The sequence below is a fragment of the Macrobrachium nipponense genome, chromosome 29, assembly GCF_015104395.2.
Source record: "Macrobrachium nipponense isolate FS-2020 chromosome 29, ASM1510439v2, whole genome shotgun sequence".
NCBI classification, from domain to species: domain Eukaryota; kingdom Metazoa; phylum Arthropoda; class Malacostraca; order Decapoda; family Palaemonidae; genus Macrobrachium; species Macrobrachium nipponense.
In genome coordinates this window covers 66326499-66339447 of record NC_061092.1, presented here as the reverse complement: position 1 = coordinate 66339447, position 12949 = coordinate 66326499, and positions in this window count along the sequence as shown.

Below are 12949 nucleotides of genomic sequence, written 5' to 3'. Positions count from 1 at the left end.
GTTTGCGTGTGTGTGGGTGGGTATGTACGTATATTTCGAAACAAGCCCAATTTCTGTTTGACTTTTTTTTATTAAAATTAAAAAAAAGTTTTGCCCATGGATTTATCGTTATTTGAGGTGAATTTCTGTAAATAGCCCAGTTATTTCATGTCAAAATAGCTGATACGTGCATTCGAAAACTACATTAACGAGGGCACATTCAATCTCAGATTAGAAAAAAAAATCTGGGTGTTTACTGTTCAATCCTTCAGGTTAATTGGTTCGTGATAGATACCTGTTGAAAATATAATTCTTTCACACGGAAGATATTTCCTGCAAAAGGGTACCGTATTGTGTAAAATAAATGTAGAGTTCATTAAACTGGCATACTGTGTCGAGTCTGCAATTTTACACAGAGAATCCATTATTCTTATTCTTGTAGCGCTGTCATTTCATATCCCTTGTTCTTGTCGCATATTTTAACATGGAAAGAAATATTTCATTATATAACTGACATCGTTTATCATCATCAGATATACAAACACAACGAGGTAGGAGGTTTGCGATAATGAGCCATCTCGTGATTCGGCGACAGATATGATGGCGGAATCGGTTATGGCATCTCTATAGTTTAACTCAAGATGACTGAAAACGTCTTTAATGAAGGAACTCTCCTCCCCCTCTGAAAAATGGTAGGTTTCTAGGTCACGGGATGTGTGAAGTAGCACAAGTGACACAGATTAACGTTCTCTTTGTCACAGACAATTAGATAGTGTATTGTCTTGCTGAATGCTCAATGCTTGCGATTATGGTGGCTGTAGCCAGTTCCAATTTTCTGGGTATCAAGTTGCCATTGCTTTTCCCAACAACAGATGACTCCGGCATTCCAAGGCTAGATTCGAGTTTTGTAGGGGAGGGGGCGGTCGGTTGGAATTTCATAAACAAAAGTGTGACAGACAATGCTGAGGTCTGTCGACTCAAGTGGAAAGGAATGACATCAGCAGAAACATAAAAGTTTGAGGGATAATGAAATTGAAATTTTTAAAAGCTTTTACTAGATAAATTTTACTACATAATGTCTTCCATCTTGTGAAAGGGCGTGGAAGTCCCAGATGCGTTTTTGAGTGGTACTGATTTTGACAAGGTGCGGTTGAGTATTGGCCAGTAATTTGCACATAATTTTTCAACATATTTGCCCATGACATGTACTCTGTTGTAGCTGCTCAGTCACAGGAAAATACCTCGATTATATTTGAAAATAGGGGGTCCCCCTTTTTGTAATTCAATTTTCTACCGTCATCGAACGTCCCTCTCATATCTGTCCCATTCTTCGTTTCTTCATTTACACAATAACCCAAGTGAAGGGAAAAAACATCTTTATTGTGAAGATATGATAAAGTTCTCATTTCTTCCTTCTGTGCCCTGTTTACGACTTGTCATTTGGTTCCTAACGAGCAGGGCAGTTCGTCTTATTTCCCAATCGTCAGAGAGACAAATTGCTTTCCAACAGGACTTGAAAGAAAAAGTTTTCAGAAATTCTGTCTGATTGGCGATCAATTGTGCTTCAGTTTGCTTCTAAGACGAATCAGAGTAAATATCAGTTTGTTTTATACTATATGATTTCTTCATCTTTATTTCATGTTATTCTGTATTGTCGCCAATGATTTTATTCAACAACTATACTTTCTCTAACCTTTATTCGTTTTCGACATTTGGGTGATTATTCGTTGCTTTCACTTCTTAGTTTGTTTATCATTTGTCTCATTTATCTCGTTTCGTAAGTTTTATTATCTGCTGTTTCCTGTCATCTATTACAAAATTTATTATTTGCTAATCATTTTCATATCCTGTACTCGAATTCGTTCCTTATTGGACTTTTGGGCTTTTAGCATTCTGCTTCTTTAAATAATAATAATAATAATAATAATAATAATAATAATAATAATAATAATAATAATAATAATAATAATAATAATCAATAATAATGGCTTTCTGTAAATGCCTGTTAAGTAGGTCTTATTGGAGAGAGAGAGAGAGAGAGAGAGAGAGAGAGAGATATTAAGAGAGAGAGAGAGAGAATGGGAAATTCAACAACTAATAATAATAATAATAATAATAATAATAATAATAATAATAATAATAATAATAATAATAATGGGCAATACACATGATCTTCGCAATTTTCAAAATGCTTCAAGAAGAAGAGAAGAAAGAAATTCCGGAGAACATAATCGAGGGAATTGGCTTCCAGGAGGAGTGGCTGCCTATCTCGTTAAGACTTTCAAGGTCTACTTTACTTTGGCAAGTGAATTTTCATGGAGCTACACCACTTTTTCGTTTTCTGTAAAAGAAAACTATTGAGATGGCTTTGTCTACCGGTCCGCACTTTTTCTGTCCGCCCTCAGATCTTAAGAACCCACTGAGGTTAGAGGGCTGCAAATTGGTATGTTGATCATCCACCCTCCAATCGTCAAACGGAACAAATAGCAATCCTTTAGCCTCATTAGCTCCTATTTTATTTAAGGTTAAAGTTAGCCATAATTGTGCATCTGGCAACTGTATAGGACAGACCGCCACGGGGCGTGGTTAAAGTTTGACGGGCCACGGCTCATACAACATTATACCGAAACCACCGAAAGATAGATCTATTTTCGGTACCCTTGATTATATGTTATGAGGGAAACTCGATTACGCCGAAGAGAGTTCAGCGCATTTTTTACTTCTTTTTATTTGTCACAGGATCACTGAAAATTCACGCTACTGAGTTCCATTCTCGGTCCTTCTTCTTTCATTCCTCCAGGTAACATCTGGGGAAGGAAAAGAGCAGGTCACCAGAGCTACAGTAGATTCACATCAACCGTGCATTTGATGTCTAGGCCAGTCCCTTACGACGCTCCTGATTGGCTGTTGATAAGCCAATCACAGGGCTGGAAACTCTCAGTCTCTCTCGAGAGTTCACATGGGTAGGATCAATGTTCCACTTCTCCTAGGTCCTCGTTGGACGAGTGGGTTTCGCGCTCGGCTACCAATCCGATGGTCCGAAGTTCGATTCTCGGCTCGGCCAACGCGGAACCAGAGGAATTTATTTCTGGTGATAGAAATTCATTTCTCGATGTAATGTGGTTCGGATCCCACAATAAGCTGTAGGTCCCGTTGCTAGGTAACCAATTGGTTCCTAGCTACGTAAAAATATCTAATCCTTCGGGCCAGCCCTAGGAGAGCTGTTAATCAGCTCAGTGGTCTGGTAAAACTAAGATATACTTTTTCCATCTCTCCTGAGGGATACGTCTTTCAAAAGTATCCCTCAGTAGAGGTGGAACATGCATCCTGCCTATGTGAACTCTCGCGAGAGACTGAGAGTTTCGAGCCCTGTGATTGGCTTATCAACAGCCACTCAGTAGCGGGACGTAAGGGGAATGGCCTAGACATCAAATGCACGGTTGATGTGAATCCACTATAGCATGGCGTCATCTTACTCATCTCAAACGAAACACAAATCCTTCGTTATTCTGCAGATGCCTTTCCTCTATCTGTTTGTTATGATTTGGTGTAATGCCTTATTAAAAAGAATTTGAAATACCTTGTTCACCTTTCATATAATAATTTGTCCTGTTTCATTGGCACAATCCTTGCCACTTACTCTTGACTATTATATTTATTACTCAAATTTTCCTTTCATGACGTACCATTTAACATATTCCATTCTTTACCAAATGTCGTGTGCGTGTTTTTCACTAATCTTGGGCTCAGTGATAATTCTTCCTTCTGAACTGCAGAAAAGACGTTCGAACTCGTTCCACTTCGCGTGAGAATATGACAGAGTGTAAATCTGTATTCTGGTGCACAACTCTCATTCTCTGGGCTTATTTATCCTTTTTTGGTAACCTGATGTCGTCTGTGCACTGAAGCATTTCTAAAGCCTTTCTGCCTTCTTTCTTATTATTCTCCGACATTCTTCTTCTCCCTCGCGTGTTCGAAGAATTACGGTATTCTCTCGTGAGAAGAGGAAATTTCTGGGGGATGGTGGTCATGCCAAGTTCTCTCTCTCTCTCTCTCTCTCTCTCTCAAGGCTCCTTCCTAACACACGAACAAAAGGATATGTTAATTTTGACATATATAAAGCTCGTCGTACCTATGATTCAAGCTAGAACCTCAACTCTCTCTCTCTCTCTCTCTCTCTCTCTCTCTCTCTCTCTCTCTCTCTCTCTCTCGGCTCTTTCCTTACAAACGAACAAAAGGATATGTAAATTTTGACATGTAAAATGAATCTACTTATGATTCAAGAAAAGAAACTTGAAAACAGGAAAGTTTTACTAAATCAAAGCGAGTGTATCTATGGCACACTGACACTGGCCCTATTTCCCCGTATTTCCTTCTTTCCATAGTGCATTATGTACTAATACATAGAAACAATTCACACCCAGATATGAATGCAAACATATCTTGGAAACTAAGCAGAGCAGGGAAATGTTTGATTATTCGCAAAGGTGACTGGATGAAGACCCATTCATAAGAAAATATCTTGAAGTCTACGAAGGAACCACTGGTGGACAGGCAATCCCGTATTCAAACTGGCACATGAATACAACTTTCCGTATATTTGATTTAGTTTGATGATTTCCATGTATATGTGACTTAATTTGATTAATCTAAGTGATTTGATTTGATTTCCATGTATTTGTGATTCAATTTGATTCGTCTAAGTGATTTGCTGTGATGATTTCCAAATTTATTTAATTTGATTCGTCTAAGTTATATGATTTGATTATTTTCATATATACGTGATTTAATTTGATTCGTCTAAGTTATTTAACGTGATTATTTCCATATATACGGGATTTAATTTAATTCGTCTAATTGGTTTAATTTGATTCACATGTGATTTAATTTGATTCGTTTAAGCGATTTAATTAAATGATTTCCATATATACGTGACTTAATTTGATTCGACTAGGCGTTTTAATTTGATTCGTCTGACTGATTTCATTGGATGATTTCCTTGTATATACGTGATTAATTAGATGATATAACTTAATTCGTACAAGTTATTTCATTTGAAGATTTCCATGTAAAAATCGTTGCCTGAGTTAGAATCATAAATGCCGCTCGGAATATAGTCTTTTGTAAAAAAGCCTACTATTAAAAAAAAAAAAAAAAAAAAAAAAAAGTGCAAGCAACTGGTACCAAGCTACTCTACTGGACCGTGGTCTAAATTCGTTTTCTCAAGGGTTCATATCAGTGGTTTTTGTTCTTTGAACTTGTGGATTAGCATTCTCATATAATGGTGGTATGAAAATCCTTCAGTTATAGAGGAGTTTATCGGTTAAAATTAAGTGGAACAAATATTGTTAATATTGCATCAGAATACATTTGACAACATTGAAAATTATTGAATACGCAGAGTTATACCAAACTCATACCATGACCGTGATTGAAAAGGACTTCATGCACTGGATATACTCACTCTTTACGCTGGTCCTTTGCCCATTTGAAACAGGAAACTGACAGGAATTCGTCTTGAAACCTGTAGGTATTATTCAAAATTAGATATGCGGAATAAAAAAATCTGTTCACGCAAAAGAAATACACCAGACTACTTTCAAAAGTTAATACCTGCCTTATTTTCATTTTGAGAAAAATGTACATCTTTCCCTATGATTAATTGCTATTAATGTGATCATCAATACTTATTTCAAATTTACCTGGTTATTGAACAATAGAAATTACGGTACTTCCCCCAATATGATAGCCAAACATTAACAACTTTGTATGCCCACATTCCCAGGGGTCCATCCCCCCCCCACCCCCTTCTCCTTTAAAACCTATCTAAATAACCATCCATCAGGATCAAGTTTACAAAGCAAGGCCTAAGAGGGCACAAATATTTGGGTTGCGTGGTAGCAGGTAAACGTACCATTTCCGCGAGTGATTACCATTAACAGTTTTTGTAATGAGACCGGAACAGGAGAGGCACATCTTACAAAAGCAATTCACTCTGGAACTATACTGTAAAGTCAAAAAGTGAAATGTAATATATATAGTTATCTGAACCAATAACCTGTAAAGTTCCAGATAGTTGTGCCATTAATCCTATGAGAACAAATCATTATTTTATCTGAACTGCCAAGGACACAAATTTCTCCTCAAAGACTGCCATACGAGAGGTACATCTCTATCAGTTTCCTTTTGAACAAACGTTTGCACCGAACTACTGCACAGTTGCATATTCATTGCATAAAGGCGTCGCGGTTAAGTGAAAGAGGAGGAGGAATCCAGCTTTGATCGGTCTGACACTGGGAATTAGAGGCAGGTCGCTTTCCAGCCGAGAGAGAAAGTTTGGCCTGAAGGACATCATGTTATTTAGTTTAAAATAATGATTCTGAATCCTCATCCTCTCTGATCTCCATTGAATTCTGTCCCCAGGACTAAGGATATACACATCTGGCATCAAGACTAGAGTTGATAATGAGGTGAAGCTGGGCGTTCTCGGTTTGTAGACAGGATTATCACTATTAATCTGTATCGTGTTCATGATTATCAATTTCAGAATGGAGCCCAAGTTCACTTACTAATATATCCGTCATCTTATAGAAAATGTAAATAATATAATTTGTATTAAATTTACAAGTATCTTGTGACATGGACATGAAAATAAATCATATTTTGTTGTTGTTAATGCTTTGATATTATACATTTCTGAATGAGGAAATGAAGAAGATCAACTAAAGAATTTTGGAAGGTTTAGAAAAAAAATTCTAGTGTTTTGATTAAAGGTAAGATGGAGCAAACTATGTTCATATGGATGCATGAAAAGGAAAACAAAACATCACAACATTTAGTGAGGCAAAAGAATTTGTTTCGAGTAACCTGGATAACGGGGTAAAGGACAGAAAATTCTTTGGTTCTCATAAAAACAGTGCAAGTTGGAAACATCGGTATCGAATGCAAATAGTATTGCTTCCGTTGTCAGTATTGGGGAAATCTGCAGCGTGATGTATGTAGTGAATTTATTTACTTTTTCTTTTTTTGCTCTTTTGTACGTCCGGATTTTCCTTGTTCCACACATCAGATATGCTACTCTAGACCAGTGGTTCTCAACCTTTCTTGGCCCATGCACCCTTTCCGAAAATTGCCTGCCTCAAAAGGTGCATTCCAAACGTTATGCGACAAAATACTAACACACATAAACACACACACACACAAGATAGTGGAGAGAAAGACCAGCGTGACCTCTCAGTAGTGAGGACCGTTGCATACTGCGTTTTGTGTGGTCCTGGAGTCAGTTTCAGCCTGCCAACTGTTGTCACGATTCCTCTCCCCCATCGCCCGGCTCTGAAGTTCACCCCTTGAAGGAAATTCCATTCTGGTTGAGAAGCAATTCCCAATAGATTTTATTTTATTTCAATATCACGTGTTCAAAAATATTCAAGGAATTCTAAGAACTCTTACCCATTAAGATCTTATGTACCACCCCGATTTTCATGTACACTCAAGATTCAGAAAATAGGGATTTACCAGTTGATATTGAAGGCTGCCTGTTGGTTTCGACTGTCTCTGAACAAAAGAGCTCCATAATAATGGCGCTTTCTAGTCATAAGCTTATTGTCCATAAGATAGTAGGTGGGGGGGGGGGGGAGGGGGGGGGGGGGGGGGTGCAAAACAATCGTTGAATGCTACCATTATCGTCATTTTCATTGCTGCCATTTCCGCAAAAACGCAGGAGATAATTTATTATTTAGTATCCACTAATATGCCTCGTCAAGAACTTTATTGCAATAAGCTGCGTCACTGCGTTGGTGTATTATACGTAACACCTTTACAGTCAATTACTTGGACATGTTTTTCCTTGTCTCGGGAACTTCTGAATGGGACCAGTTTCGTGATTAAAACGCCAATTGTTGAGTGTGTTATACAATGAAAGTAATTCGAAACATTTTTAGGAAGAAATAGAACTTGCAGTAGTTTTTTCATCAGGGTAGTGTTCATTAACCTGTACAGTAACCAAAGGGCAATGAAAAGTCCAGAAGAAAAGCACAAAATGTCAAAAGTTCGGGCATATCGAGAGATACGACTGTTTCCTCTAAACGCGGTTGAGAAAAAGTTTTACAATTAGACCACACTTACACGCGAAAAATTTACCCTTGCATTGTCAAACTTTTTCAGTTGGCGTCCGACTTCTCACTGTGGGAGAGAGAGAGAGAGGTGACATTATACTGAGAATAAACGCCAATTGTTGCAGCAACTTAGAAAATCCATCTTGGATTGAAAATACTACCAAAAGGTTTGTTGCTAGATCTCTCTCTCTCTCTCTCTCTCTCTCTCTCTCTCTCTCTCTCTCTCTCTCTCTCTCTCTCTCTCTCTCTGATCGTGAGTACCCGGCCCTAAGAACAGGAACATAATTTTTTTTGCTATAAGGCAATTGTATTGTTATGCTAAAAATAACTTTTTCACAAAAATATTCTCATTGAGAATAATTCAGAAAAATATGGCCAACAATGAATTCTTGGAAATCACTCATTCTTCAAAACTTGTGAAGGTACTGAACTGAACAGAATAAAAAAGTTAGACCAAAGGCCAAGCACTGGGACTTATTAGGTAATTCAACGCTTAAACGAAAATTAACAGTAAAAGGTTTGAAAGGTGTAACAGGAAGAAAACCTCAAAGCAGTTGCACCATGAATCAATTGGAAGAGAATATGAAAGGAGATACTGTAAAATGTAAAAGAAACGAAAGGGGTTGCAGCTAGGGGCCGAGGACACGCTGCAAAGAACCTTAAGTAATGCGTACAGCGCACTGCAAGAGGCGCACTGACAGCACTATCCCCGTGCAGGATTACAGGATTACTTGTGAGGGTATGAAAAATAACCAATAATAAGACTCGCCCTTAAAAATAAATAAGATTATAAACGCCCAGTATCATAAGATATGAGGAGAAGAATGAGATATTCCCGCATAAGCGTTTTTTCCCTTTTTTTTTTCTTTCCTTCCTTCAGGGACTAAATGGATTTTTTTCCCGGCAGGCACATAATCCCAGCAGGATTATCATCACAAACCCATGTTATGGTTTTTCCATCTTTTTTCTTTGCCCTTTTTTCTTCTTATTGCAGATGGACGCAAGGAGGAATAAGAGATGGTGATAATCATTGTTGTTGGAATGGATTGGAATATAGAGTTTAGGCCAGGGGCCAAGCTGGGACCTATGAAGTCATTCAGCGCTGGAAAGGAAATTGAGAGTGGGTAGGTCTGAGCGGTGTAACAGGAGGAAAACCTCGCAGTTGCACTGTGAAATAATTGTTAGTAGAGGGTGGATAGCGAGTGGAAGAAAGAGAATATGAACGGAGGTACAGTAAAAGGAATGAAAGGGGTTGCAGCTAGGGGCCGAAGGGACACTGCAAAGAACCTTTAGTAATTACCTTATTCAAAATCTGGATGCCTCCTATTCCTTCATTTTCTTAAGCTTTCTTTACTTAACATACAGTTGTGAAAGTAGATTTAACGTTTTTCGGTTTCGATTTCTTCGGAAGGGGGGAAACCCTACGAGGAATGAACACATTCATCATACAGACATGGAGAAATTCCCCTCAATCCCCATCGTTTCCTATAAATGAAAAGACTAAATGACTGTAATGGAAGGAATCAGTCTTCCACAAATCACATACATAACTGTGAGCACAGGAGAGGAAATAGTTCGTATTTTTAGCAGAGATCCAATATTTGATTTGGTGCCTTTGGTGGGTCCTCTCTTCCTCCTCCTGAGATGGTAAATAATTTGACTTTTCTAGGAGCTGAGGCTAGAGTGCACAGTCATCAGTTTTGTAAATAAATGCATGACGAAGTTCGCGTTGGTATTCACTGTTAAAATTTTTTGCATGCTAGTTTTAAATGATTGATACGATGCATAAGTTTGGTTGCTTATGAGTCTCTTGTGTTTTGTCTCTCTCTTCAAAATTATTTGCTAAAAGCTTTTTACAGCGCAGTTATCCACATATCTGTAAGAATGCTCGCTAGAAAAACCAGACATATAAAGAAATAAATATTAAGTATAAGATTTGTATTAAACAAATCATAAGAGTGACATCCCGATCGTTTTTGCGTTGGCTGTCACACACACACAAAATATATATATATATATATATATATATATATATATATATATATATATATATATATATATATATATTATATATATATATATACATATGTATATATATATATATATATATATATATATATATATATATAATATATATATATATATATGTATATACACGTATGAGAAGAAAAACAATTGAAAAAGTACACCCAAATGCTGGATACAAAATAAAAACCTAGGAAAAAACTTAGACAACTTCACTCAATATTAAGACAGAAATCATGTATATATTGATTCACTCATAATTCCGAGATTCTTTGGAAAAAAATGCCTTGCTATATTTCACAGCAAATTGTCGCTCTGGAAGATTCCCCGAGCAGTATTTCGAATGACCCGGTGAGCAATGTTCTAATTTCCTGCGCAAATCCCATTCGAGCGAGACTCTGTAGCCACCAGGAAACTCAAAGGAGATTTATACCGGACATTAAGAGTAAAAAGAATATCAGCAGAGCTTGATTCAGTCTCATTTGTTCTCGAATCATTTCCTCGGGTCAAGGTCTCTCCTGCCGCAGTCAACTAAGAATCTTTGACTGAGCTCAGTCCAAATTCATGGTTACTTAAGAATATCTAAAGCTCCTTTCAATCTAACCCAATGAACACGAATAAAATTTCATACAGATTAAACATGTCTGCGGAAATCTCTGTAATGTAAGTGAAATCATTTTCGTGTTAAATGAAGTTCGTGGAAATTGAGATTAAGCTCCATTTGGTTACAGCGAAATCCTTCGCTTTTGTTTAAATGAATATAAAAGTCTGTAGAGATTAAAGATATTTTCGAATGTTTCAGAGTGATATATATATATATATATATATATATATATATATATATATATATATATATATATATATATATATATATATATATCGAAAATACCTTGAATTACTCATATTTGTATCATTTTAAACAAAGACAATGGATTTTGATATAGCTATATATATATATATATATATATATATTATAGTATATATATATATATATATATAATATATATATATATATATATATATAATATATATATATATATAGAGAGAGAGAGAGAGAGAGAGAGAGAGAGAGAGCCGAGGCCTCTCAACCTCAAGGTACCTAACGACCAAACGAAGAGTCTCAATCCTCCAGATGAATTTTATGTGGAAAATATTTCTATGCAAAATAGACCTAGATTGGACTGGAAACTGGGCTGGAAGGAAGGGTCCTCCTCCCTGGAGGAAATATCCATATTCGATGGCGGTTTCCTTTCAAACGCAAATTCAAATTGGTGCGGTACTAGATTTCCTCCTTTTTTTTAACCTTCGAAGTTCAAGAATAAATTTTTTTTAACTTTTTTTGCTTTTCTGTCTTCTCATGTCTGGAATGAATGAAACGTTAAAAATTATGATTGTGTTGGGGCACGTTGCTTTTAATTCTTTTGGTGTTTTATTTCCTTTGAAATGGATCTGATGTTTTGCGATTCTATTCTAACCCTCTGTCACATAGTATTTTTACTAAAATCAATAGTTAGTTGGTCTGTAGCAAATAATCCTTTATCAGTAAGAGTTCTCTTTCTCTATCTAATCTCTGTAATTGTTTTTGTTAGACGGGGAACAACCGAAAAACCAGTCCCTTACCAAAGCAGGGGTAGTTGCCCAAATCTTTGTTAAAATTCTTGTAAACCAGCTGCAAACCCACCCATTCTAAGCTGAAATAATCGTGTCCCAGTAAATGTTGAAATGAAAATACGATATGGAGGAGTAAAATGGAGAAATCAACCTGTAAAATACCGGTGATATTCAGTGTAACTTCATTTGCTCGGATTCCAAGACCAAAAATTGCTTATCAGCTGCACTTGATCGAGTTGCTAAGAATCAATAGTCAATGTTTAAAGACATACTTTTAATAAATAGAAATGTAATATCAATTAGAGCAGTGTAGAACAGACCTGCATCTTAATACATAAAGAAATCGTTATAGAAGTTGTATTCAAGTTAAGAATGAAAAAGGGCGGTTTAAACTTAGAATATTTTTAACTAATCATAGTCTAGAGCCCTGATAAACCCACCTTTTCTGAATATTGTTCTAAAAAGTGGCGAGACTTTGTGGTAATTGCTTATTCAAAAAAGCCTCCTAGGAAAACGCTGTCTCTCTCTCTCTCTCTCTCTCTCTCTCTCTCTCTCTCAAGGAACTGACCCATTTCCCAAAATTCTTCCCGATTTGGAAAGCCAGATTTAAATCTCTCAGGTTCTTCAGACTTTTTCTCTGTCGGAGGCACACTTGATTTCCATTTGCAGGACTCAACTTGCACTACGTGATTTCATTCAATGTGCAAAAGGCTTGCTGTAATCTCTGGTGTTTTAAAATTATGAAATATGTCAGTGACAGAAAAACTTATTTACTCGATAAGTATTGACTCCGTTACTTATATAGATAAAGAAACAAATGAAATTGAATCATTTAAATAAGTAAATAAGATCAGTTTAATGAATGAATAAATAAAATAGATATAAAAATGAACCAAATAGACATAGGTAAAATAAGTAATACTCATAACTGTCTGTCGTTGAGTTCAATATCCACTAATCATTGATGCCTCTTAAATGGAAATATGTTCCAACATATTCATGAACGAAAGGTTAACATTCAATATATGATTTAACAAAGAAATCGTATCATCTCCGAAAGGTTATCTTATTAACTCACTAATGAGACAAATACCCGATTAAAACGAATTACAAATGGTATTTGAATAATTCGAATGTCAGTTGTAATATTTAATGCCAACAGTGCACATCGTGAGGTGCACTGACAGCACTACCCCTCTACGGGGATCCTGAACACACTT